The sequence below is a fragment of the Harmonia axyridis genome, chromosome 4 (genome assembly GCF_914767665.1).
Source record: "Harmonia axyridis chromosome 4, icHarAxyr1.1, whole genome shotgun sequence".
In the NCBI taxonomy this organism is placed as follows: Eukaryota; Metazoa; Arthropoda; class Insecta; order Coleoptera; family Coccinellidae; genus Harmonia; species Harmonia axyridis.
The window spans coordinates 4,349,623-4,372,224 of record NC_059504.1 but is presented as its reverse complement, the minus strand read 5'-3'; the positions used below and the strand labels follow the sequence as shown (position 1 = coordinate 4,372,224).

The window sequence follows — 22,602 nt, the reverse complement described above, 5'->3', positions numbered from 1 at the left end:
ACCCTGTATTTGAATTCAAAAATGGATTCGCAAGCTCAAATAATGGTGGGTTTCTCCAGATGAATTTATCCTTGAAATTTTTTACATATTACATTTTAAATTTCAAATTCGACTGCGTCTTCAATAATTCACCTTTTATATTCATATTACTCTATTTAATTTGTGATTCTTGCTTCATTCAATCCTTGCATTAATTTTTAAAATTCAATATAAAAATTGAAAAGAGGAATAAAATGTTATTTGCGATTCAATTCATACAAAATACTGTGATAATCAACTTTATAAGTCCAAATTTATCGAATGTATTGAAGGAAATACTAACAAAATGAAGATTTGTCTCAAAAAATTTGCATCCCTGGCGGGGATCGAACCCACGACCTTTGGATTAGAAGTCCAACGCGCTATCCGCTGCGCCACAGGGACGTGACATGTATGTAGCAAACAGACTGAGTATTCAAGTCGAATTGGACTCCGGAGATAATAACTCGAGAACCATTCAGAGGATTTGATAAATTAACCAAATAAACTGAGACATTCTAACCTAAAACTACATTAAAAAGTTAGAAATCTTAATTTTTTTTCGAATGGTAACATGTTTTATTATCTTTAAGCGATTATTATTGTTTTGTGATTGGTTGAATGAAAAAAGAATGCTCAGTGATGATCACTCAAAATTCAGTTTTATTTCTTGAGATTGATACGTTTGTTGTAATTGTTGATTCTTGGGAAATGTTTCACTAAAGATTCTAAAGTTATTGTTAATTTTTTGTTCAGATTTTACTTCAAATGAACAGTAAATCAGGTTAGTATTCAAATGGTTCAAAAAGTTGCATCCCTGGTGGGGATCGAACCCACGACCTTTGGATTAGAAGTCCAACGCGCTATCCGCTGCGCCACAGGGACGGTACTTTTAAAACTAGGTACTATCTTACATCCACTATTCTAGCAGTACTAGTACAACTGCATCAATTGCATGAATTTAACTTTTGAAAATGAAGTTCATTTCCTTGTATAAATCTATGGACGGATTCTGCCACACCGTTATAAAATTTTTTTCTCTATTTCAGAATCGCAATGATTCATTACAGTTCTAAAAACGGTGCTGTAATGAACCCATTACAGCATCGTTTTCAGTTATAATTTATCATTTTGTGGTTGTCTATACTGACTTCTAATCCTATCAAATTTCAACAAACGTCAATAATTGTCAATATATGTAATATAATTTGGATAAAGTGAAATGATTTGCAACATTATTCACAATTTCTCTCAATTCTAAGGTGTTGAATCGATTTCGTCAGACATAATTCACGAATTCAATGCGTAATTGTAAATTATTTCAGAATTCGAAACGTACGATTCATATTCAAATTACGTAATCTGTCAATTTTCGTAACAGTCACACCAACTGCCAAAATACAATACAAAAATCACTAGGATGTATAATCTGAATGTTTCATTGAATTTCGACAATATTTCACAAAACTTGACTGAAATAGAGAAAATATCGTCTAATACTCGTTGCAAAAGGCAATTCCAATACTCATGCGTTCGGTATAGGTGCCCATTCTGCAACTTGTTTTACATTATACTATTATGGAAGCCTTTGGCTTAGCAACTAATAAACAAAACCCACCATCTTACCAATAGATAAGTAATTAAACCAGAAGTTAGATCCTGTAAACGTAAACATATATTTAGATTTGATAAGTTGATATTTTATGACTATTCATGAGTATCACTATACTGAAACGTAACTGAACAAATTGTTTCCATTGTTATAATATGTTCGAATACCTTTTCAATATAACTATAAAGAAATTCGATATCTTCTTTCTCCAGACTAGATAATATCTTCTAAACAGAAAGTTACCTCAAATCGAACTTAATGTGAATTCTTATTTTCCAGAAAGTACAGTTTCACCAAATAATCGAACTTTACATTGCATCCAAGTTCCAGAATGGCCACAATAGATTATCCACACGAATAAAAAAAACCTTCAACCGATATTGCTCGTGCATATAAATATTCGGGAGGCGAAGAATAATATTTACGATTTCAGGAGTCTAGAATGGAAATTAATGTTCACATAAATAACTTACACGATATTGATTTGAATGTGTATACGATATTGGAAACGCAGTTACCTCGGAATAGAACGGTTTTCTATTCAAATATTATCTTTTGGGATAAACTTAAAAGCGAGCAGGAGCAATCTCATGGGCTGTGATAGCCCAAATTTCAGTCGCATAAGGAAAAAAGGATATATAAGCTACATTGCCTATTATTACGAAGTGAAATCCCTTTGGCACAGATTGAAAGAAGAAGAATGAAGTTTCTCTATGTCAGTATCGTAATGAGTTCGTTACAGTTCTAAAAACAGTGCTGTAATGAACTCATTACAGCATTGTTTTCAGTAACTTTTTTCGTTTTGTGGTTGACTACACTGACTTCCAATCCCATCAAAATTCAACACACGTCAATTGTCAATATAATATGATTTGGATATAGTGAATTAATTTGCGACATTATTCATAATTTCTCTTAATTCTGGTGGTATTAAATCGATTTCGTCAGACATAATTCACTAATTTTATGCGTAATTGTAAATTATTTCAAAATTCGAAACGTACGATTCATATTCAAATTCCGTAATCTGTCAATTTTCGTAACAGTCACACCAACTGCCAGGATACAATACAAAAGCCACTAGAATATATAATCTGAATTTTTCATTGAATTTCGACAATATTTCACAAAACTTGACTGAGATATAAAAAATATCATCTAATACTCGATGCAGAAGGCAATTCCAACACTCATGGATTCGAAAAAGAGCGACGAAGGAGCGATTGCAATAGAAGCCTATTTGCCACTTGTTTTAGAATAAACTATTGATGAAGACTAATCTAAAACTATATTAGAGAAGAGAGAAAGATACTAAATTGAAATGGAATATTCTTGAAAAATTCTGTCAGTGATGATCACTCAAAACTCAGTTTTATTTCTTGGGATTGATACGTTTGTTGTAATTGTTGGTTCTTGGAAAATGTTTCACTAAAGATTCTAAAGTTATTGTCAATTTTTTGTTTAGATTTTATTTCAAATGAACGGTAAATCAGATTGGTTCAAAATGTTGCATCCCTGGTGGGGATCGAACCCACGACCTTTGGATTAGAAGTCCAACGCGCTATCCGCTGCGCCACAGGGACGGTACTTTTAGAAGTAGGTACTATCTTACATCCCCTATTCTAGCAGTACTAGTACAACTGCATCAATTGCATCATCATACCATCGGTATAATAGCATTGTATGATCTTTTATAGAACACGTTTGCTTTTTTGTTGTTGTAAATCAACTTAATACCACTTAGACAAATATTTTTTAAATACCTTTTTTCTGGAACAATTGTCAAGCTCTCATTCCTGCTCAGATAATATTTCCCCTATCAAAAAATTGCAATTGCTTGTATTAGAACTTAAGAATTAATCCTATTAACATCAAATCTTTCTAGTAAATCTATCAGTCCCTATGGGAAAGTGTGATCAGAAAACACTTGTTACAATGTCCTATTCCCTTGGAGCCCATTCACAGTTGCAAAGAATGATGGATTAATTATTAGAGTGTTACTCGTCAAATGGATGATAATTTAGAAGGATAATAATATGTCACTCTGTTGTATGTTCACATTGAATAGATTCTCATTGATGTATTATGGGGATGAAATTGAAAAACAATATTTGGAAGGAAATTCGGTATAATAAAATCGGTATAGGTAACTGCTTTCTTGTAAAGTATCAAAGATTGAAATATGTAATATCTTTTGACTGAAGTGTTAGGTTTTAGAAAGCTGTATGCAAAATGGGAAAATATCGGGTATATTTATAACGGGTGTTTTTTTTCGAGGTTTATAACTTTGAGTTGGCAATACTGTTCGAGATGGCGACCGATTTAACAGCTTTCAAGTGATTTATTCTCAGTTTGGTTTGGCAATTTACCATAAATAGACTCACGCCTAAACAACGCTTGCAAATAGTGCAATTTTATTCCGAAAATAATGGTTCTGTGCGGAATACGTATCGCGCACTACGTCCATTTTATTTTGTTTAGCGATACAAAACTGCTACATTTGGAGTGAAGCTAATCCTCAAGTGTATGTCGAAACTCCGTTACATCCAGAAAAACTGACTGTTTGGTGCGCTTTATGGGCTGGTGGAATCATTGGTCCGTACTTCTTCAAAAACGATGATGGCTAGAACGTTACAGTCAATGGTGATGGATATAGAGCCATGATTACTAACTTTTTCATTCCTGCATTGAACAACCATGATGTCCAGGAGCTGTGGTTCCAACAAGACGGCGCAACATATCACACAGCTCGTGCCACAATCGATTTATTGAAAGACACGTTTGGTGACCGCCTAATTTTACGTTTTGGACCTGTGAATTGGCCTCCAAGATCTTGTGATTCAACACCGCTAGACTACTTTCTGTGAGGCTATGTAAAGTCATTGGTCTATGCGGATAAGCCACAAATCCTTGACCATTTGGAAGACAACATTCGCCGTGTTATTGCCGATATACGGCCACAAATGTTGGAAAAAGTCATCGAAAATTGGACGTCCAGATCGGACTACATCCGAGCCAGCCGTGGCAGTCATATGCCAGAAATCATATTTAAAATGTAATGCCACAAGATTATCTTGCGGATAAATGAAATTCATGTCAATCGAATAATCCGTCGTTGTTTTATTGCAATTCAAAGTTCTATAGCTCTAAAAAAACACCCTTTATAATGTTTTGGAGGAATAATGTCCTAGAATTTCCGAAACGCCTTCTATGATTTTGGGAAACCCCCTGGACTCCAATAGTTTCCCCATTCCATCCAGAAGAAGGGAATTGGAAGGAAATGATTTCATTTGCAGTTCTCAAAAAACTTTCGTAAGTTGATTATCGCTTCAATTCCACTACTGGAAGATGGCCTGACGGGAGTGATGAAGAAATGTGAGCCTCATAAAAATAAAACGAAAGTAGGAACTTCCATATCCAGGTGTTTGCCGACGGTTCTCGAACAAACTTTTGTTTCTGTTATTTGCACTTTTATCAAGAAAGTTGAGTCCGTGGATGTGCCCGAGGCGGTATTATCCGGAGGAAGAACATCAAAGTTTGATAAGTTTCCGCCTCGGAGAGAGGAATAGGGTCCAGCCAGCGGTCATTTTTCTCTCTACGTTTCAATCTACGCAGTTTTTCCGGTTTCCTTTGTTTTAGGGCCTTCCTCGGGAAAATTATTCCTATCGATTCGTCATGTTTTACTTCCATTCCGGAAACGGAAATGGAACTTGCGGAAACGGATGGGAAGTGAATTATCTTGGTCCTGTTACGATGAGAGTCTGTAATATTTAAAAAAAAAATTTTCCGATTGACAGCAAATTAGTTGTTTATAATACAAGTGCAGGCGGCATTGTTATTCTTCCTCGAGTTCAAAATTCAAAAACGAGCCACGAAGTGGCCAGTTTTTGAATAAACGAGTGGTAGAATGAGCCTTCTGTACGAGTATTATACATTATTTTCTCTAATTCATGGCATTTTTATTGATATTAATAAAATATTTCCATTAATATCATTTAGTGATTTTTGCATTGAAAAATGTTGGTTGGCAGAACTGATTTCTTTAAGGCAAATTGATGAATTGACAGATAAAGCCGTGGCGGAATGTTCGGAGTACCAACATAGAATAATAAAATATAACCATGAAAACTGTGCGTTTCTGATATATTCTCGCACGATTTTGTTCTACAAGATGTGGAAGAATGAACGGAATAACCACAGAATCAGAGAAATTAATTTTGCAGACACATATCTATCAGCAAAGTATTACTTTTCCTGCCTAGGCAGCAAAGTGACAAAAAGACATTTTCTGACAATCAATATTTTTTGCCACCTACCTTATTTCTGTAGATTTAAAGAACTTCTATGTCGCTATCACTGTCCATAATATAAATATATCCAGATATTTCATGAGTTTTCAAACTATAACTATCATGGACATATATATTTCCATAGCTATCAACCATTCTGACAATTGCGATTTATATCAAATTTCGTTTTAATTTATCACTGAGATCCCTGAAACGTTATAACCAGGGAGACTCTGTTGACTTGGGAGTGCCGTTACATCATGAAGCAACTGGCTAGAAGCAATAAAGTGACTCTACTATGGGTACCAGGGCACTTTGGTGTTGAAGGAAACGAAAAAGCAGTTGAACTTGCAAAAAGAGCATCAAGGTTAACACCTGCTGGTCCTGAGCCCTTCAGTGGGTTGGAAAAGACCAATATAAGACAGCGGTTCAACAATGGGAGAGGGACAATATAAACTCTCTTGAGAAACACTCCGGTTTTTGTTCAAGGAAAGGAATTTATGGTGCTTTCATCGACCTACACCAAGAATCTTCTGAAGCTACCACGAGCTGAGCTTCGGGTTATGGTGAGACTGCTGACAGGACACTGTTGGTGCAAATACATTTTGTACCGCATGGGTAAGTCAGCAGATGAGATCTGCAGGCTCTGTGGAAAGGAAGTAGAAACAGCCGAGCATATAGTGTTCAAATGTCCAGGGCTGACAGGCCTAAGAACCACTCACAAAGGAAAGTCAGCTCTGGATACTCACGAAGTAATAGCCAAGGCTCCTTAGGATGTTGTCGTTTTCGTTAACCATATCGACAGCCTCCCTGGGTTTGTATGAATAAGTAGGGTGAAGAACAGAAGATCAATTTGGTCGCAGTTCCCGGAAGGCTAACAGAGCCGCAACGACTCCGATTCAGTGAATATTATAGAATATCCAGTCTGTTTACTCGTGAATCACCCTGTATACATTCCAGAACATAAACAGTGATAATTTCAGGAGAGGTGTAATATTTTTGTCTTCATATGATTCCAAAGGTTAGGTATTGGAAATGATAAACCAAAACAATGCTCAGAAAAAAAAACATAAAGATACCTTTCAACTAGGTACAACAAAGGCAAACAATCACTGTCTACGTCTTCCACCTTTATTAAATTTCTGGCAGGCCCCACCTGCGGCTCCCATTCTTCTTCTACCTCAGCGTTCATCATTTGATGTAATTGATTTGCGGTTAAAAATTGAACGGCTGAAAGTGACGTCCCTCGAACATCTCCCTGAAGTATCAACAAATCGACAGCGCCCTCTCTGTTCATCTTCCCTTCCCGATATCTATTAATAAAATCATGGTTCGGGAAGATGCACACCTATCCAGTGTTCCTGACAGGATTAATTTACTCGGAGCAACTCCCTTTGATATTTTTTGAAAGTTTGAAGCGGGATTGGATGATGTACCTTGTATTGAAGGATGGCTTCGAGTTTTTACTGCCGTTTCTGTATTGATTGCAAGATTTAAAGGTTTGAGAAATGATTTTGATGGAACAGAGGGAAATAAGAGAATAAAAGTGGAACTTTTATTAGAAGTATTTCTCGCCAGTTTTTGTTTGAAATACAGAGTTTTCCTAAATTTTAGGTATGAAGGAAAATAAAAGATTCTTTGGATAATTTCAAGGAAAAAAGTCCTTTGAAAATGGGACCGCAAAAGCTTTGTTTCCGAGATACAGGGTGTTTCTTGTAGCACCTACTACTTCGATACAGATGGGGTAAATAAGTACCAAAACTTATTGGTGTACAACTTTGCTTCCGCCGTTTTGCAATAGATGGTTGTAGCGGTAAAAGATAGTCGAAATGAATAAATCGTAGATGTCATTAGGTTACTGTAAACAGAAAGCCATCGAAATATTAGTCGATTTGTGTCTGCATCATAAAGTTATTCTCGATTGTACATGTCAGCTTACGAGCCAAATTCTTGTCATTTACGGGAGGTTTTAATTTCTGCTTTAATATCAAAAAATCTTGCGGCTGAGGCTCATCGAATGCTCTCGAATACCTTTGGTGAGGCCGTTATTGGTAAAAGAACGTGCCGAGAGTGGTTTCAACGCTTCAAGGAGTGTGATTTTGATGTCGAAGACCAGCATGCCGTTGGAAGAGAGAAGGTTTTCGAATATGCTGAATTGGAGGCATTACTTGACCAAGACGTGTGTCAAACGCAACGAAAATTGGCAGAATCATCAAGAGTGGCGCAACAAGCCATTTCAAAAGGCCTGAAAGTCATGGGAATGATTCAGAAATAAGGAAATTTGGTGCCGTACGAGTTGAAGCCGAGAGATGTTGAACATGGTTTGTTTACTTGTGAATAGCTGCTTGCAAGGCAAAGGCGGAACGAATTTCTGCATCGCATTGTGACTGAAGACGAAAATTGTGTTCATTACGATAATCCCAAGCGCAGAATATCATATCCCGGCCATGCTTCTACGCCGACGGCCAAACCGAATATTCACGGTTTCAAGGTCATGCTCAGTATTTGGTGGGACCAGCTCGGCGTAGTGTATTATGAGTTGTTAAAACCGTCTGAAACAGGCGATCGTTATGGAACGCAATTAATGCGTTTGAGCCGAGCATTGAAAGACAAACGGCCGCAATACAACGAGAGACATGATAAAGTGATTTTACAGCTCGACCCCATGAGGCGAAAGTGGTCAAGACATACTTAGAAACGTTGAAATGGGAAGTCCTACCCCACCGACCGTATTCTCCAGAAGTTGCTCCCTCGGACTGTCACTTGTTACGGTCAATGACACACGATCTTGCTGACCAGCACTTCCGGTCTTATGTAGATGTAAAAAATTGGAACGATTCGTGCATCGCTTCAAAGGATGACCAGTTTTTTCAACGCGGGATTCGTACGATGACCGAAAGATAGGCGAAAGTAGTGTCCAGCGATGGACAATACTTTGAATCATAAAGGTATAACCAGTTTTTTATGATAAAGCCTCGAATTTCGGAAAAAAACGGCGAAAGCAAAGTTCTATGCCGTTGTACAACTGCTTTTTCAATTTTACTTTGATCAGATGGATATTTATTGAAAAAATAAAATTTAATATTGGTTTAATTCCCGGATTTTGGCCATCAATGAATATGACCAAGAGATTCAGAACCTGAATATAACATGAAATGTTCTAGAACAATATTATTGGATATTTTTTAACAAAGTACCAGTATTGCATGTGTCAGTTCCAGCGTGAGTCAATATACACCAAGTTTCTTCTCAATTTTGAACTCTGCTAAAACAAGGGAACAATACTCGTATCCATGCTTCATACAGAGAAAGTCCTTCTGCCCAAAACAAAGGCGGTCATTCTTCTCCCGACACGCAATAAATGTCTTTTAAGGAGAAATGAGACCGAGTCCCAACTGCCCAACGGAGGTTTCCATTTTCTATGAACGAAAACTGTATTTTCTGGAATAATAAATAACGTTATTTCACTGACCATCTGCCATTCTCCACTCCACTTCCTAGGGAGACAGGTGGGGAGCGGACCCCCCTATTGTATATATTTCTTCCTCTTCCTCGCCCCTGGCCCGGCTTTCGGAAGAAAAGCACTTTCATAAATCTGGCGCGAGATATATGTGCTCACAATTTCCGGGATCCGGCCATTAAGCTACGACTGGAGCGAGAGCCTGGAGCTGTATGGACCTGAATCCGCCATTTCCTCTGTCTTTATTTGCTCTTTGATTTTGCGTATATAATATTCGAAGGTTGCCATTTTGGTGTATTTTCCCACAAATTTGGGGGAATTTTGGACACTCTGGGGAAAATTTGGGGCACAATATTCCATGGGGTATTTTTTGGGAGAGAAATATTCAAAGGACCACGCACTGTATCAAAGGGAAATTGGCTTTCGGTGAATTTGCTTGAATTTCATAGGCGTACAACTTTGCTTCCGCCGTTTTTTTATTCTCGTCTTTATTGTAAAAAAAAATTATGATTCAAAGTAATGTCCATCGCTGGCCACTACTTTCTCCCATCTTTCGGACAGTGTACGAATCCCGCGTTGAAAAAACTGGTCATTTTTGAAGCGATCCACGAATCGATCCTATTGTTTACTTCTTCATAAGACCGGAAGTGCTGGTCAGCCAGGCCGTAAACCATTGATCGAAACAAGTGACGGTCCAACAGAGCAACCTCTGGAGTGGTGTAGGACTTCCCATTTCAACGTTTGTAAGTATGTCTTGACCACTTTCGCAACATGGGGTCGAGCATTATCATGCTGTAAAATCACTTTATCATGTATCTCATTGTTTTGCGGCCGTTTGTCTTTCAATGCTCGGCTCAAACGCATTAATTGCGTTCGATAATGATCACCTGTGATTGTTTCAGTCGGTTTTAACAACTCATAATACACTACGCCGAGCTGGTACCACCAAATACTCAGCATGACCTTGAAACCGTGAATATTCGGTTTGGTCGTCGACGTGTAAGCATGGCCAGGATATCCCCATGATATTCTCGCTTGGAATTATCGTAATGAACCCATTTTTCGTGTCCAGTCACAATGCGATGAGAAAATCTCTTCCATCTTTGCCTTTCAAGCAGCTGTTAACAAGCAAACAAACGACGTTCAACATCTCTTGGTTTCAACTCGTACTGCATCCAATTTTCTTGTTTTAGAACCGTTCCCATGACTTTCAGGCATTCTGAAATGGCTTGTTGCGTCACTTCCAATGATCCTGAAAATTCTTGTTGCGTTTGACACGAGTCTTGATCAGGTAATGCCTCCAGTTCTGTATCTTCGAAAACCTTCTCTCTTCCACTGCTATGCTGGTCTACGACGTCAAAATCACCGTTCTTGAAGCGTTGAAACTACTCTTCTGAATGTTCTGTCACTGATAGCGGCCTCACCATAGGTTTTTGAGAGCATTCGTTGAGCCTAAGCCGCAGATTTTTCCATATCAAAGCAGAAAATTAAAACCTAACGCAAATGACGAGACTTAGGCTCGTAATCTGACATGTTTAATCGAGAATAACTTTATGATGCAGACACAAATCGACTAATATTATATTTAAAAATACCTAAGCTTATTGTATGACATCTACGATCTATTTATTTCGACTACCAGTTAAGCTACAGCCATCTATTGCAAATCACCAGAAGCAAAGTTGTACACCTAATATAACACTCATCCTTTTCACACTTAGTTTTTTAATGGGATAAGTTTTACCCAACCTAAATTCCTAATTCATATAATACAAAAAATAAAGCTCATTATTCCTTCAAATTCCGAAATATTCCAATAAAAACATGTAAGAGGAAAATCCAAGTGAATTAACTGCTCCCACTCTGAGAGTAAATTAGGAGTTTGTGAGCAATCTACCCACACTTTTCAAAAGCTTTAAGGGTCAGTCCTGAGATCAATGAAGGCGATGACGTGTTGGTATGCAGATTATCCAGACAAAGCAACAAGACGTTGGCTCGATCCCCTTACTTCCAGTTCAGGAAATAGCTTTGATTCAAGTGTTCGAATTGAAAGTTGGTTAAATAAGGTCATCAAGGTCCATTTCTTCTTCTCAATCCCTATACACTTCGAAGAAAGTTTTGAGAGGGCAATAATTTAGAAAATTAAAATGATCGTACGTACTCTTGAGGCATGAAAATGCATAAAAATGGTTCAATCGAGTGACAAAAGTAATGAATAATTAAGTTTTTGAGATGATATTCAAAAGAAACAAATTTTATTCTCGAAGAATTGCATTTTTTAATATAATTTCGGAATTTTTTGAATATAAATGACATATTTCAAAATGCAATGAATCAAATTATTAATCAAAGTATTATGTATGTATATCAATGTACTTATTATGGTGAAATAGCATCTATACCGAGAAAAGCACTTTTTATTCGATCTTTGGATTCTACATATTTCAAATGATGAACTGTAAAAATTTCAGTGAGGTATAATTGGAAACATTAAACCAATATTTTTTCAGATAAAGAACCATTTATTTTTCTGAATTTAGTCTTGTAATGTTTTGCATCTCACATTAATGTGACATAGATAAGTCGAAATTTTCCGAATGATTTTACTGTCAATGGTATCTATGTAGATCATCGAGGGAAGTGAGTAGGTATACCATAGTCAGAAAAAATAGTCCAGGCATAAAATAAAAAAAATAAAGGATGAGCATACTTACTGATTTAAATTGATTCTCTTTGTTGAATATCTTTCTCTATTTCAGTATCGTAATAGTATATTCTAAAACTAGTTGCAGAATGGGCACCTATTGCCTTCTGCAAACGAGTATTAGACGATATTTTGTCTATTTCAGTCAAGGTTTGCAAAATATTGTCGAAATTCAATGAAAAATTCAGATTATATGTCCTAGTGACTTTTGTATTGTATCTTGGCAGTTGGTGTGACTGTTACGAAAATTGACAGATTACGAAATTTGAATATGAATCGTATGTTTCGAATTTAGACAGAATTTACAATTACACATTACTTTCGTGAATTATGATTTACAACTTTATATGCAATTTATCTTTATTTTGGTGGTGTTAAATCGATTTCGTCAAACATAATTCACGAATTTAATGCGTAATTATAAATTATTTCTAAACTCGAAACATACGATTCAAATTCCAATTCCGTAATCTGTCAATTCTCGTAACAGTCACACCAACTGCCAAGATAGGATACAAAAGTCACTAGGATATATGATCCGAATTTTTCATTGAATTTCGACAATATTTCACAAAACTTGACTGAAATAGAGAAAATATCGTCTAATACTCGTTGCAGAAGGCAATTCCAACATTCATGTGTTCGAATTTTGGGTTCGTGTAGGAATAGGAGCCCATTCTGCAACTTGTTTTAGAAAATACTATTTTCCACATCTATTCCCATTCGAAATATCGGTCCATATTTCAGCATTTCCCACAGAACTAGAATCGATCGTTAATGACCATCAATATCTCACATTCATTCCAAAATGGGAGATATTTCAAATTCGACCATTATATCGAATGGACCAATTAATCTTATTAAACGTCAGGACTGCTATAACAAGAGCCATAAACTACAGGAATATGTCATTGACAACATGAAACGGGAATGCCCTTAATGACATATTCTATGTTCAATTCGCGTATGTTATTACAGGCTGAGCCAGGAGATTAAGCAATAACTAGAAAGGGATCATTAGAGGGGAACTGACCGCTGGTCAGCTCGAATTCCGCAGAAATAATAGGTTTTTCTTCAGAGGATTTACTCTACGTATTCTATCTTTCGTTTTGTTCTTACTCATGGGGAGGTCTTTGGGGTTGCGCTTTGGTGGCTGTCGTGTAGAGTGTTTTTCGAAGTTTTGGGAAATGGTCACAATATTAATCCCAGGCTCTGCCTCTTGCAGTTTCGCACAGATGTTGTAAATATCGTATTATTCATACCCTTGGACTTGTCACTTGGATGTTCAGGACACAACTAATTGGGATGAATCAGATTTTTATTCCTTATTCTTTAGATTTGAATGGAAAATAAGATACGAAATGAAAGATTCATCAGAGATAGAGCCAGAGGCATATAAAAATCACCTCAAAGTTACAAAATTATGTTGAATAAAAAAAAAACAAAATATAGCATCAACTCTTGAACAAATATTTTAGCTAAACAGACCATTTTAAGAAATGATCCTGAAACACGTCGATTTTTTATTTTAATTTACCGTATTTTAAAGTAATAATCTAATATACAGGGTGAATTACTTTCGAGTAATGATGTCACCGTTTTTTAAATGGAACACCTCTATTTTGTCTCAATTTTCGAATTAAACTATCTGAGCTGATTCCAAAAATGGATCACAATTCCAATTGGTACAGGGTGGACAAAATACAATAGTTTTGTGTGCTCATAAAGTAACGTGTAACATTCTTTATTAGTTAAATTAAAAATATTATCAAAAATACTTGTTGTCTAGCGGCAATTGGTTTGAATATAACACCCTGTAGCTTGTTACATTTTTAGATTAATAAAAATGAGCTGTTTCCAAACATATTTGGTACTTGTGGTCTAGCAGACAGAATATGATAGAAATTATTTCTTAATTTTATACATTTTTATTAATCTGAAAATGTAACAAGCTACAGGGTGTTATATTCAAACCAATTGCCGCTAGACAACAAGTATTTTTGATAATATTGTTAATTTATCTAATAAAGAATGTAACGCGTTACTTTATGAGCACACACAAAACTATTGTATTTTTGTCCACCCTGTACCAACTGGAATCAACATGTGATACATTTTTGGAATCAGCTCAGCTAGAGTAATCGGAAAATTGAGACAAAATGGGGGTGTTCCATCTAAAAAAATGACGGTGACGTCATTACTCGAAAGTAATTCACCCTGTATATCAGATAATTATATTAAATTCCGGTAAATTAAAATCAAAAATCGACGTGTTTTGGGATTATTTATTAAAATGGTCTGTTCAGCTAAAAAAGAATTTGTTCCATACTTTACGGACACAGTGTATAAATTTCTATAGCAACCAACCATTCCAACAATTGCGATTTCTATGAAATTTCGTTTCAATTTATCACTACAGGAAAAATAAAAAGATAGTGGGAATTGTAATATTTTGCAAATACTAAATGACTTGTTAACAACAAAATTAATTGCCAAATTGAAATGAAACATCACACACGTCCATATGAAGAGTATACCAACATAATAAAAAAAAATAGGCTAGTAGCAAAACTTATTGAACAACCATGTCTTTTCCTTCTTTCAAATGCACAACTCTTTTTCAATATTCCAGCCAAAACGTAACAATTCACCCTAGTTGGAGCAAAACATCACCATTTATAAAAACCGTCATTTCCACAACTACCGCAAGAAATCTGAATGCATAAATATCAAGCGGAGAAGCTGAAACTTTTCTCATTCCGAATTTCTAATTCCCAAACTGTCCCCCGGATAACTTCATGCACTGAATCTATTTACGCTATTTCGGAAAAACCGGAAACTCAGACTACGAGGGGGAGGGTGGCTAAAGAATTGCAATTCGGCATTTCTTCACGATATGCAGTCTCGGTCTCACATTGGATTATTTAAGACAGGCGGGCATTATGTGTGTCCGTGGATTCTTGGCTCAAATCTCGCATCTTCCTCGCCCCAAGAGTCCTTCCTTTATTTACCTTTCTCTCGAGTCTGATGGAAGAACTTCTGGCGAAACGAACTAAAGGACTAACTTTCAGGGATTTCTGGAGCTTCTGATAAAAGTTTTAGAATGGCTCGGACCATATTCTCAGCCGGTCCGCCGAAGAGAATGGACTCATCCAATAAGCGTATGTATTTTTTCGGATGGGACATACGTGATGTAATTATCGTATTACGGATTTGGAAAGGTGGCGGTGACGTTTTTAAGCCCTGGAGATTCGACGGGTCAGTTCGAGAGGTAAAGGACATTTCTAGGCGGAGATGTTGGTAGTTTTTTCTCGTCTTTAACAAAAATTATTTCGTATCTTTTCATTTTTTTTCAAATTCCATAAGATGAAACTTTGAATTCCATTATGAGAAAAAAATTCAATATACACTTATACAAAATTTTAAATATGCCGAAAAAAAAACGCTGCAGATTTTCGAATACATTTTATCGTTGTTTTTTGACAGAAAATAGCCGTTTAAGATTGAAATGTGTAGGTATCATACAGTAATGAACATAAATAGAGGGAGTATACGCAATTTTCACATGTCCCCAACATGGTTAGATTACGTTGTCGGATTGTAATATATTTTCAAATCCACAATTGTACTATATCGTTATGAATGTATATTTTATTGAATGAAATATATTTATTTGAGTGATTCCCGATTGAATATGCAAATTTGAATATTTGGAATCCGATATTTTTCCTGATTATCGAATTTATAATAAGCAGAATATTTATTATTTTCTGCATCCACCTGCTGAAATCCAAGGTTTGGCAACTATTGCTCTCCTAGTGTCATCGGTTGTTTCACGTCGTTTGGCGCACTTGAAGTTAGTTTTCTAAATTTCTGATATATTTAGGTATTTATTTGAATATATTTTCAGTTAATATGACATTTTGATTCAGTAAGGAACATAAGAAATGCGTTCTTTGTGGAAAAACTCGCTATTTGAATGAAATATCGTATCACTGATATGTTTTCATTTCCGCTCGCTTCATGTCAAATTTGATAGTTCATGCTGGGATAAAATTTGCTTACAATAAATGAGATATGCTCTTTCTATCTATGTTTATTACTCTGAGTATAATAACCATAAAGACATAATTTAGGGCTTCTGGTTAACCAAAGCACTGATATCATTACTGGTGGGAGTGGTACGTTCTATAATTGAATTCATGCTTTCAAACTTTAATAGGTCACCGTCTAAAACTTCACCAACCCTCGATATCTTATAAGCTATAGCTGTAATTTTTTAGGCTAAAACTCCAGAGTTCATCGAACTTGCTAAAAAACTTCGTGAAGAATGCAACAAGAAAAGCCCAATCAGCCAAGAAGTGGTGGCCAAAGTGAAAAAAGATGCTCAAATGGATGAAAATGATGATGCTCTCAAACAACATGCCCTGTGTCTTGCAAAAACTGGTTGACGAGAATGCAAACATTCAGAATGATCTTATTCGGACCTACTTGACTAAGATGGGGTTGGAAAAAGACGTGGTTGATAAGGCTATTGAGAAGTGTAGCAAAGTAGAGAAAGGAAAAGATGAAGCTCTCCATGTTGTCCGATTGCATAACTGTTATTACAAGAGCATTCCTTCAGAATACATTATTTTCTAATGGGCGTGTGATCCAAGATCTATTTAATAAAGCAGCATGTGAGAATTTTTGTTTCAATTTGTCATGTTCTCAAATCAAAATCACCTCAATACTCCTCTGATGGGCAAATTTGATAGTTCATGTTTGGGACAAAATTAGCTTACTGAAAATGACATATGCTCCCTCTATCTGTGTTCATTACTCTGAGAGTTCTACCAATAATATATCAGCAAGTTGATTTAGATTCCTACGAAAGTTCCTAGATCTTTTTCGAAACGTTTTTCAGTAATGACAATAAAGTTACCAATATCGACTTATATCTACTTTCTCAGTAAAATTTCTGTCATGCTCAGACGAAAACTGATGTATGAGAAATTAAACTTCAACATCATGAACTCACGTCAATAAAATCGACATTTCTGATATAGTTTCAAAATGACATTGTTGCAATCTCACGAACTAAATATACCCAAAAACTGAGATAACGATTTCTCCAACCCCCTCAAACCTACTACTCCCACCCTGCCAACACAAAGCGGAAAAACAATCTTGCAATAGTTCAATCATGTACCCCCCTTATGATCCCGTCCGAAAAAGAGAAGGGGTATCCTCATCCCCCTAATACCCCTCGCCGGAAAACCCAAATATTTATGCTGCCCACCTACTTGCCCCTTCCAATATCTCGGAAATTCTTCCGCTATCCATCGGATCGGCCACCTCCCCTCCTTCTGCCAGCATCCGCGGGTCCATTTCGTGTCCAGCTACCCCCCCGACGCGCGCACTTGGCGGAGAAGTTCAGAGCGCAAAAATTCGATATTAATATCTGGAGAGAAAAGGGGCCGAGGAGAGCCGCCGCTGGTTATGGGGGTGGAGAGAAGGAGTCCGCATTGCGTCACGTGAGCCAATCAGGATACGTCCGACCCCGCGAGCTATGAATATGATGGATTTATGGAAGTAATAAGCGGAGGCGCCTCCATTGGCCGGACGCCAAAAAAGACGCCGACGTCACCTCTTCTCTCGCTCCCCTTTCGCAATTTTTATATGTAAGATGCGAGGAGAGGGGGAGACTGGTCCTTCGAGCCGGATTCGCTGACCAATGGTTATCGTGGTGAAATATTGACTGAAGAAATTTCGGTTCTGATAATCTTTAAGTTGATAATAATATCGTATGAAGAACACTTTTTGGTTATGCTTTGTTTAATATTTTTTGTAGCTGCTTTACCTCACTCATGCGGAATTTTAGCGTAATCTTTCATTCAGTTTGTTGTCAGTCGACATTCAGTAATAGTGAGATATTCTACATGAAAGTTTCTATTTGAAACACCAAGTTAATAAGAGCTTTTCTTGGGTGAGAGAGTGCAGTTTTCTTTTTATTATTTTACCAATCGAAACTTTTTTTCATTCAACATTTCATTCTCCGAAAAGTAAGATTACAAAAAGACTTGTCCCTAGTTCGAAATGTCGACAATACATTTCAAATTTAACATCATTTTGAGTCATCAGAATAAAGTATCTTAGTAACTTTCTAAATTTCCTTAAAACTTCGAAAATTACTGTATCCCAAATATTTTTTGAAAGGAACTATATTTTATACTTCGAAAAAGTAAATCAGTTGCCGAAAAGTGTATGGGATACCGGAAATATCTGAGATACATACAGAAAAATTGGTATCTCAGATATATTGAGACTCGAATAAAATTGTATCTTCGATTACTTTGTTTTCAGTATCACATTGTGTTTTGCAACTAATCTGTTGAAACTACTTATTTTTTTCTTAGAAATTCGAATGAATTCGTCAACAAAATCACCTCCAATAGTGTACTCGTAACTTTTCAACACCTTCTCTGTTGAAAGATCCATATTTGCCTCCATTAGAACTAAATTTGGAATTATTTCTAGATCTACAAAAAGGCACTAATTACTAGGTGCCAGATCTGGAGAAAGGGTGGCCAAGCAGTTGGAAGCGTATTTCGCTGACCACAGTTTTCATCGATTTGTAACAAGGAGCCTCATCAATACACGAAACTTGCTTTTATCCATTTTCAAACAGAAACAACAATTCTAATGCTCGCTTATTGTTGAGGACCATTGATACATTGATTTCAAAGATATCCTGACTTTACCGAATAAATATTTTTTCTAAATTCTAAACAAAAACTAATCTGCCCTACGTCCATGGAAAAAAAAGAAGCCAGAATGAGGGCAGCTAGCATCTGTCAAATTTTGTCATACAGCTTTTAGAAGATCCTGTATATTGAACAGCATATTCAAGACAAAGAAAAAACTCAGATTTCCTTTTATGCTTATTTCCATATAGGTACAAAAAAAACTTGCCTAGTCCTCACCCAATTATTATCGAATTCCATCAACTTCTCTCTTAAAACTTGATGGTGATGCTCTTTGAGTGAGCATCTTGGTGAGTTCTCAACATAATGAGATCAACTGAAGGAAAATAATCCTCTAGTTACCTGCAAAGAAGGTTGAGGCTAAGGCTAATACATTTTGTAAAAGGTTACATATTCCTAGAATTTTCACTACTTGCCATATACTGTGCTCATAAAGTAACGCGTAACATTCTTTATTAGTTAAATTAACAATATTATCAAAAATACTTATTGTCTAGCGGCAATTGGTTTGAATGTAACACCCTGTAGTTTGTTACATTTTTAGATTAATAAAAATGAGCTGTGTTCCAAACATGTTTGATATTTATGGTCTAGCAGACAGAATATGAAAGAAATTATTTCTTATTTTTATACATTTTTATTAATCTAAAAATGTAACAAACTACAGGGTGTTACATTCAAACCAAATGCCGCTAGAGAATAAGTATTTTTGATAATATTGTTAATTTAACTAATAAAGAATGTTACGCGTTACTTTATGAGCACACAAAACTATTGTATTTTTGTCCACCCTGTACCAATTGGAATCAACATGTGATACATTTTTGGAATCACATCAGCTAGAGTAATGGGAAAATCTAGACAAAATGAGGGTGTTCCATTAAAACAAAAATGACGGTGACGTTATTACTCGAAAGATTCGAAAGTAATTCACCCTGTATAGTAGATTATTATTATAAAATACGGTAAATTAAAATCAAAAATCGACGAGTTTCAGGATTATTTCTTAAAATGGTCTGTTTAGCTAAAAATGAATTTGTTCCATACTTTACGGACACAGTGTATACATTGTACAGGAACTTATCATATCTTTCAGTACGATGGCATAATTCAGATTCCTCAAAATGCTCAAAACCTCCAATAGACAAGAAAAACAACGATCTCCATTCCTCATCCAATTATTCTCGAATTCCTCCAGCTTCCCTGAAAAAACCTGGTAGGGGTGCTCTTTAAGTGATGCCACAAAATCAATTACTATTTTAATTCATTTCCCCTCTATCTACAATCAGAACTGAACACCTCCTCCACCACCGTCCAAAGAGAGAGAAAGAGTGAGACGGAGCATAGGCCAGTCCATCCGGAGAGGGGATAGACATGACACAAAGCCTTAGAGGTCCGGTTCTCCTCGCAGCATCTGAAAGATTTCAATTTAGCACGCTGATGGAGCCCGGCTAGCCCTGCTGGACATGAAGTCCGCTGCCCCCACCCCCGCGCGGCCCTCACAACTTGAAAATCAATAACATCTTTGAGCAAACACTTGGCAATGCACACACGCATTGCTTTCCCAGGGGCAGCGGGCCTTCGGACAGAGCTGGACTTTTCCAACGGAGATGATGGGTGAGAATATTCAGCTGCGGGGAGAAAGTTGCAGGTTGGAACTGGCAAAAACTGGCCATTTTGAAGGGGAAGGTTAATCGAACTTTTCTTTCCGTGAGAGTATAGGTACAGTCTATTCACTTTAGGTATGAAATGACGGCATCGATGACGAAATCGAGATGTTTGTTGGAGCAAAGACTCTCGATTGTGAAGGGTTAGGTTAATCATTTCTTTCTGTAAGAAAATAGGTACAGTTTATTCACTGACGTCATCGATGACGAAATCGAGATGCTTGTTGGAACAAAGACTGGCGATTTTGAAAGGAAATGTCAATCAAACTTTTGTTTCTGTAGAAAAAACAGGTTTAGTATATTCACTTTAGGTATCAAATGACGTCATCAATGACGAAACCGAGATGTATCTACGTTGAAAACGGACACAAAACCGGGCAAGTTTCTGTTGTTAATCCTTTTACTGCCGATGTACCTACTCATTCTGGTTTCGTGTATTTAATTCATCAGTAATAATAATTGGTTTTGGTTCTTTTCGATTTGATTTTCATCTGCTCTACTCATGTTCATCGGCATTCATATAAAATACTAATAGGTATCAAAAGAATTTCAGTGAATAAAAATGTATCTTCCATTATACAATGACAAATACAAATAAAACAGAATAGAATCGGAATAGGGCACAAAATTTGTTTTGTAAGCAGTAGAAAAATTGTAGAAAAATTTAACCCTCTGGCAACGACAGGTCACTGTTAAAATAATTGGAAACTAAATTTTTTTCGTTCGGCATTGAGCGTTCAAAAAGTGATTGGTCAAATAGTAAACAATAATCATTTTCAATGATAAAATAAGCAAATTATTCTAAGGTGTATCGTACAAATTCAGTACACGTTTATTCTCTAATAATTCGACAGTACAGAGTATCCCAAATTTGATGCTCATTGAAAGCATTTCGAGAACTATAAGACTAAGAGAAAGTATCTTCAAGAGATTAGGGGATCTCTTTTTTCGAAATAATAATACAGAAATCAGATAAATATTTTGCTTCGTTTTCGAGTTACAGCGAGTTACTCAATGAAATAGGCAAGAATAACAAGGTCTTTTTAGTCTGGGTTCCTGGCCACTCGGAAATTAAAAGGAATGATAAGGTCAACGTATTTGCCAGACAATGAGGACAAACTCCTTTCATTGGCCCTGGCCCTTTCTGGATCATTCCAAAAAGTTTTTTCGAAACTTTGACACTGCAAGATCCAAGAAGTATCTGGATCTTAGCAAGAATATACAACACCTCCTCACTGGATTCCTCACAGGACATTGTCGCTTTAGGAAACACCTCATAAGTATGGATCTAGCAGAAAAAGACAAGTTCAGATTCTGTGGGGAGGAGGAAGAAACTCCGGATCACCTGATGCCGGAATGCCTCGCCATCACTAGCCAACGCAAAATCTGTTTTGGACAAGAAACTTGTAGAAGTAAGGAAGTAGCCTCCTTGAAGTCATCCCAGATACTGGAGATCATTGGAACTCTGGAGCTGGAAGACGAGCTGTAGATCAAGCTACAGTGAGAATAGCTCTGATGGGGGGCACAATAGACCTTCAGATAGTACTGCAACGGAACCTCCTTAATTTAACGTGTTCCAAATCTCTACAGGGTGTTTCTGGAAAATTACTGTTTCTAAATTTCGCTCTATCTTGGTTTCTGTTCGAGATATTCCAAACATTGTGAAACGTTTTTTTCAGTATTTTTTATAGTCTATATGATACTCATTATAGATCATAGAAATTAAATATTGTTTCAGAGATATACAGGGTAGTTCATAATCAACCAAAACTACAAGTGCAAAATTTTCAATTTTCATCATCGTGCAAAGATTTTTCTCAGAACTAACTGAAGTATTACCACCCTGTTCGTCCTAAACTATCAGCCGAATCTCCTGTTGCATTAAAAAGAATGAGAAATGCAATATCAACATCGTATCCAAGTCCATCTCGGACAATTCCTTTGACCGTCGGACGCTGTCGAATCTAAAGCGCTCCATTTTTCTTTGGCTTTGTGCATTCCTAGGGGACGGTCAGCGCACGACTGGGATGTTAAGTGGTTCTGACAACGTTTACTTACGTTTATTACGATTTCCAACGGGAGAAGAAAATCGAAGAATTCTTCCAT

The 22,602-nt window shown here is 36.5% G+C and overlaps 3 non-coding genes across 3 annotated transcripts; all 3 read right to left on the bottom strand.

The window, feature by feature from the left end:
* Window positions 1-350: 350 nt before the first annotated feature.
* Window positions 351-423, bottom strand: Trnar-ucu. Its single transcript has one exon. It is a non-coding gene; the product is annotated as a tRNA-Arg (tRNA).
* Window positions 424-830: 407 nt separating this feature from the next.
* Trnar-ucu lies at window positions 831-903 on the bottom strand. Its single transcript has one exon. It is a non-coding gene; the product is annotated as a tRNA-Arg (tRNA).
* A 2,237-nt stretch (window positions 904-3,140) lies between these two features.
* On the bottom strand, window positions 3,141-3,213 carry Trnar-ucu. Its single transcript has one exon. It is a non-coding gene; the product is annotated as a tRNA-Arg (tRNA).
* Between the last annotated feature and the right edge of the window lie 19,389 nt (window positions 3,214-22,602).